The sequence below is a fragment of the Amblyomma maculatum genome, chromosome 4 (genome assembly GCF_055883805.1).
Source record: "Amblyomma maculatum isolate TAMU_Amacu chromosome 4, ASM5588380v1, whole genome shotgun sequence".
Classification (NCBI taxonomy): domain Eukaryota; kingdom Metazoa; phylum Arthropoda; class Arachnida; order Ixodida; family Ixodidae; genus Amblyomma; species Amblyomma maculatum.
This window is the reverse complement of record NC_139347.1, coordinates 146,147,312-146,154,192: the sequence shown is the minus strand read 5'-3', so window position 1 is coordinate 146,154,192 and position 6,881 is coordinate 146,147,312. Positions and strand designations below refer to the sequence as shown.

The window sequence follows — 6,881 nt, the reverse complement described above, 5'->3', positions numbered from 1 at the left end:
CAAACATGCCTCGGTGGCCTATGAACAGCATCTCACTCGGCAGCTAGGGTTTGGGATTCAAATCTCACCTCGCCCAGCTTAGTGAAGCTTTCTAACTAAGCAACTGCTGTTGATTAAACGGAATATAAGGCACGCATGACGTCACTCTCTATCGACTAAGCAGGGCGCAGCCATACCATTTGCCAAATGTAACATGCCTCGGGGCAAGCCGGCGATTTTAATTCAAAACCATTACGAGCCCCAATATTCGAAGACCTTTCAGGTGTTGTTGCTGTGATTGAGACGTTTGCATTTGAAGACCCAATGTTACCGATCAAAATGTTTCCGATTGACGCGTTGTAAGTACAAATTATAGAAAAATTCCGGCTTTGAGATTCCAACCCAGGTACTCAACGTATAGGGCGGGCATGCAAACCTTAAGTTAACGAGGCTAGAGGATACTTTGTTCAAATGTGTTTGAAGGGCGCCTGTTGTACTTGTTGGGGTGACCCCATATCACTATACTTAGAAGTCGTGCTGATATTTCACTACTTGCAAACATCAAGTACAGCCGGGTAGTACAGCGCCTGCGCTTACGCATTAGTTGAAGGCGACAGGCAAGAAGTCACCAAAACACCGCTTGAAACAACACGTAGATACTCGAATACGTTTATACTACGTCTTCGTACCAGCCCTTGCAGAACTTAGAGCTTTTCCTTTCCCTGTAACAAAAAGGGAAGGATATCCTACGTGGTGTGCAAGAAGCATGCAAATTCATTGTGAGGAGCCTTAATGAATTATAACATTAGCAACAACATTGCAGCCTACAAATGGTGATGAATTCAAATTTCACGCATAACAGCTTTTGCCAATCAGTTCTGCATTTTGTTTTGAAGACGACTATGGGGTTTTAACGCTGCCGCGTTTGTGTCTCAAATGGAGGACAATACGATGCAAATTTCAAAGTACATATACATGCATTTTAGTAGTATTGAGATAATTTCCAAATGCAACGCCTCTAATATTATTTCCACCCCACTTCCCGCAATGACCTAAAACTACGTCTTAAATCTTACGGCTTTCTAATGAGTAATACTCTTGTTTGGGCGAGTTGGTGCGCTCCGTACATGTCGTTTATGTGCCTTTTTGTGTCCCGTTTTTTGCGCAAGTATACATAACCTTTCTAATGAGGTCGCTGCTAACTGCGCGTTTCGAGGAATTTAAATCATGGCTGTACTGACGCTTGTCTGCTCTTCGCTCTATCGATCAGTGTAATAAATGAGGTCCTTATTTTAAATAGCTTATGCAATCGGACCTTTTAAACTTGATACTTGGAAAGGAAAGTTATTCACTTAAAATATCATCTATAAGGTTCAGCCCACATCTATTCGCTGGCCGTTGCTTCTTCGGTCGCGATGAACTACGCTGCGATGCTGGGTTCTTTCTTGCTGCTCCTGGACTGTGTTGTGGAGTGAGTACTGCTGGGCACGCGCCGGCGTTGGCTCCTTGCCATTTATTAAGCTAATGATATATCTGAGCTCCTCTGAAACAAATTACAATATAATTCGAAAACAATAAGCAGACAGACTACAAACGTTTCGCCGAAAACGTTTTCGGAAATGACAGATTCTATAAACAGCTTGCTGTTATGGGTAACGCAGCTGCCAAATATGTTTAGTTGTGCGTAAAGAAAAATTTATTAGAACTTTTTTAGGGCATGAATCTTTATTCATGGAATTTTTCGTCCTTGATAAAGGACGGAACATTCCAGCATATTATGGCTCTTATCTTGTATTGAATTTGCTCTGTGACACAAGATCTAACTCCAATGAAAAAGATGTGCCTTGAATATTACGTGTGCTCAGAGAAAGTAAACTTGAGGAGGTCATGGAGCTGAAACGTGTGAAACTGAAGGAGAAAATGCAACTTCACCTGAAACAAAACTTTCCTTGCGTGCACTCATGCATCCTAGATATAAACGCATGCCGAAAATTCTCAGAAATGTTTGTTGAGCAAATAATATATATTTTTGTCAATATTCGCATAATATCCACGCACTATGTGCTTTTCTGGAGCGCTTGCTTCTTTTGTCTCCTAGCTTTAGCATTCCTTCGAGGCAGAAGGTTTTCAGTTGATTCTTAACCCGCGTTCCTGCCTCTAAGGCAGGAATATGTTTGCGGAAAATTAGACTTCAGTAGTCATCTTGAGGGGCCGAACAGTAAATGTCTACGAATCCGATATCTGCAGTGTAACGAGGGTGTTCCTTTGGCTTGTAAGTTTACGAACAATTTCAATCTAGGTACCACCCAGTTTTAGAACTTCACGAAAGCCCGTTATTTTTCGTCGGTGGAAACTGGTAGCGGAGAAGACTTGTTCGCACGAAAATAGCCAGCCGGTTCACGGCGCAGTTGCAATAAAGCTGTCTCATATGACGTCTGGCATTCAATCTTGGCATAGGTGCCCAGGCAGAAATAATGACTGCCGTCTGTGCATGCATAACTAAACTCGGCGCTTTAGAAATAATTGCCGTCAAGCACAGCGCGGATGCTATATCCGAAAATAAATTGCGAAAAGTTCTTTTTGGAACTAACGTAAAAGAATGTAGCCTGATGAGTCCAGCCTCATTATAATAGAGGATATGCAGGAAAATGAAGTGCGACTTGTGCAACTTACACATTTTCAGTAAATGTTACAGGTCTAAACGACCAGTGTTATAATATGTCGGCAAACTAAGCAGTTTCTTTGTTGATGTAGAAATTCAAAGCATCAAATGTTATTTAGTGTTTATATAGTTCATAAAACAATTTAGGATGCAACATCCTTTCCCTTCAAGCAGAAAAAGCAATAACTGTGCGGCACATGTAGCAAAAAGAATATGAAATAGTAAGAAGGATAAGCAGCAGTAGTTCTGCGCCGTCTCATTTCTCAGTAAGCGACCACTCTAAACCGTTAGTCGCGAAATTCCTTCAGGGTAAATGCACAGCAAATTCTTTGCACCCTATGCTGTTCGTTCGGCTTTCTGCCGAAGTTGATTACGAAGTTTTTCAATTTACAGTGACTCTTACTGATTTACTTTGACCAGTTATTTCTTGTTAAAAAGGAACACTAAAATAAACGTATTCATGAGCAATTGCCATGGCCAGGAGGTGCATTGTTAACGTGTTCACTTTTCGCTGGTTTTCACTTCAGCTGTGCACCAACTGGCCCAACAAACTACGCTTCTTGGATTGCATTCTACACGTTCCATTGAACAAATTGACACTTCTTAGTATGCAATACGGTGAAGTACGGAGTAGATAATGTACGGTGTAGATAATTCTCTGCCAGGCTTTTAAGCGTATTTTAAGAAGGAAAACTTCAGGGAAGAACACTCCGCTCTTTGGAGCATGACCTCAAAATGTTACTGGTCTCCCCCAGCTGATTTCTTTGCGGTTCCTTGTCCGCGCACATGCTACTCACACCATAGATCAAACATTGCACATAGTTATGCGATGGCCTACTGTTAATGTGTCTGTTTATGCATCCAAGGGGCCCTCGAAAAAAAGTCAGGAAGGTCACTGATCAAGACCTCGCTTGAAACCTTCAATTTGTGTTCGTTGCAGGTATTCAAATATAGGCTTAGGGGAATGTAAAAGACGAGCCTATCTTAACGGGTCATTACCGGGACCAGAGAAGGGCGCACGATGAACCCAGGAAACAGGCAGCAGACATCATTACCGGGAATCCGAATGGTCCTCGTTGCTGTAAACGGGGTGGTGTTGGTTTTTCTTCTGCTCTTTTGTTTTTGTCCTCACGCCGATGAACTCCGGTGTCTGGGATACAATCTGAGATTCGGCATTAAGTATACATCACATATGCGTTTTGAAAATTGTTAGGAATAAATGTTATTGTGTATAATGTAGCCTGCGCCTCTCTATTGAGAAGTCAAGACAGTTAACTGCTGATATCTAAGGTGTGAGCTTGATCTCCGCAATGGCGGTCATGGTTTAAAAAAAAATGCAAAGCCCCCTGGTATTCGGACGTAAGCTCATGTAGTCTAAATAAACTGATCAAAATCTACAGCATCCATCACAGCTGACGTCGCTTTGGGAGATTAAACCCGTTCACTACAACCAAATATTAATAATTATAGATTTCTGATAGCGCTACCATAGTGAAGGTCAATGGATGAAACTATTACGCATAATCAAACACAGCAGAAAGTCCTACTTAGGTGTCACAGCATGCCTGTTCGCAATACATTGCACCTCAAACATTCCAATTCAGACATAAACTTCGCTAATAGAAGCAATATATGCCACCATGTTCACGTTTGCAAATTTTTGAACAGAATGCACCTTTCCAGAAAAGAGCAGAACCTATGATTCCCGATCATCATCATCATCATCATCATCATCATCATCATCATCTCCCAGACTATATCCCCTCCAGGGCAGAGGCCTTTGCAATATATATCAAATTAGCCTGGCGCTGTGCTACCTGCATCCACTTGACCCTTGAAAACTTCTTAACCTCTGTCATCACTAGCCGGACTATACATACTGCAGGACAAAAGTGTGCAATATCATCGAATTAACTGGTCCTGTATTAGCTGCACTCACGGAACCTTTGCGAACTTTTCAAAATCATCTGCCCCTATCCCTACCAATGCTTTCTTTGTCTTGGCACCCATTTGTTACCCTTTCCGACCATCGACTATTCTCTCTTCGCAATACATACCCTTCTCATGCCCATTTCTTCATCTTGATTTCCGCTAGAATTTCATGAACTACAGTTATGTTTCCCACCCACTCTGCACGCTTTCTATCTCGTAACGTTGCATCTCCATAATTATCTCTCCAAGCTGGTAGAAATGTACTGTAGTGCATTGGCAGGTAAAAGTATGATTGAAAATTAGATGATTAGACCGAAAGTGTCAAAATGACTGGGGGGTGAGCATGCCTCAGCAGGTCTGGAATAAGGGAAACAGCTTATGTTGTGAGGAGTGGTTTCTATTAAGAACAACATCGAAGCCCTATTCAAGCCTCTTAGATGGATGGCAGCCTACATTGCCAAATATCTCCAAAATTGTCTACAACTCTTCAAGACAGTTAGCGAAAGATCAGCGGATGTCACCTACAGGAGAGGAAACTTAGAAAAGCGTCACTAATCAAATAACAATGACGGGAATGTATATGGAAAGTATGCATTATGAATAGCTATGTTAATAAAGTTTAATGCCCCAAAGTGATCCCGGGTGTGAGAGACGTCGTAGTAAGGACATCCAGTCGTTTCGACTACCGAGCTTCATTCAGAGTGTTCTCACATCGAAAAGAACACGGGTGCCTCTAGCAAAAAGCAGCCACTACATCCAGGATTACATCTCACGTTCTAGGGTTCAAAGAACCAGTGTCATTACCATGGAGCCAAAGCTGCGAGGGTGACCAGTAGCAGTTTGCGAAAATGCCTCAATAAAGCAATATAGGATGCCAGCTTCTTAGAAGTTTTTCAATGAAGTGGAAGTCGAAAGGCTAGGGCTCGTCTTGGGTTCAAGCGCACCTAAGTGAACAATGAACATAACACATCCAAATCTCGCAAACTACAGCTCTATAGAGTAGATAGGGTAGCACAGCGTGTTACAGATTTCCTAGTCATTACTCCCAAAATATTAAAAAAAACAATGTGAATTGCACTCACCGTTGCGTTTAGCCGCCTGCATGTGCGAGCGCCGCCGCTGCGGCAGTGGATTCAAGATCAACAGTCAATGCGGCGGGACATCTCGGGCCGTTACAGACCGGCGCCAACTGCCACAAAACGATTCTCCGTCTCATTCGCCAAGACGGGTCGCCTCTGCCACGAGTGTTCTTGTGTGTGCGTGTGTTGTTGGGAACACCTTACAAGATCTGCGCTCGCAGAGAGAGTGCCCAACCGCAGCTATTGAGCGCAAGTAACTCCTGTACCAGTGTGACTGCTTCGCTGAGGCCTGTCTGAACACGATGCATTGCCGAGCGCTTTGAGCTTTCGAAACTGTTCTCCCTCTTCTTCCGGGCTACCGATGGTATAAAGCGGCACTCACGTCCGCAAAAAGTGTTGCCGGCGAAACACATGCTTTTTGAATGTGTCATGTTTCTTAGGCGTGCATATTTGGCAGTTCTTACGAGATCCAAGATTAAATTTTATACACATCGCTTCTTCTTGTGCCGATCCCAGCTGAAGCTTTTTACTGCAGCCGCAGCCGCCAGGGACAGCCACACTTCTAGCTTGCAGACCTCATGGAAAATATAGTAGGCAGCAACGATATTTCCGAAGCTTGACCGTGCAACAAAGAGCAGTAATGCGCGAGATCGCGGCGGATGCCAGTGGTGAGATTCCGCTAAATCTATACATATGAGATCACCGGTGAGCCGCAAATGATACAGTGGGACCTGTATGATGAATGGACAGACTACTGTTCCTAAACGACTGCGCTCGATTCTCGAATGCGAGGTTCGTTGAGGGCGGGATATTATACTAATGACTGTTGATAAGAGTCGTTAGCGCAGAAAACAGCGCTGTTAATTAGGGCTGTCGTTGCTCCGCAGCTTATTTGCAGAGAGCCAACAGTGGCCAACAGAAAAAGCAGTACCCGAAAAGGCCATGTATTTGAAGTGGTTGGGCCATCCTAAATTGCTGGAGCTTGCGGAAGAGTCTTCTCTTGATGTTTTAGACAAACTGAGGAAACCAGCACTGCTAGCGGCTATTGTTGCGCTAACTGTCTATGATGATGTGCCCTTGGCATGGCTTAAGATAATTGAGGAGCGGCAGTTAAAATAGAGGAATGGGAAATTGAACGGTAACGTAAAGAAAAGAAGGAAATGGCATGTAAACCTTGGGAGGCAGAGGACCGGAGCAACAACGCGCATTGGAAATGAAGCACCCAATGA

General features: G+C 43.4%; 1 long non-coding RNA gene across 1 annotated transcript in view; it reads left to right on the top strand.

The window, feature by feature from the left end:
• The first annotated feature begins 1,319 nt into the window (after positions 1-1,319).
• The window catches only part of LOC146193266 (uncharacterized), a 44,477-nt gene continuing 38,915 nt past the window's right edge, over positions 1,320-6,881 (top strand). The window contains exon 1 of the long non-coding RNA XR_014706805.1: positions 1,320-1,450. This is a non-coding gene — a long non-coding RNA (uncharacterized LOC146193266). The remainder of the gene's footprint in view (positions 1,451-6,881) is intronic.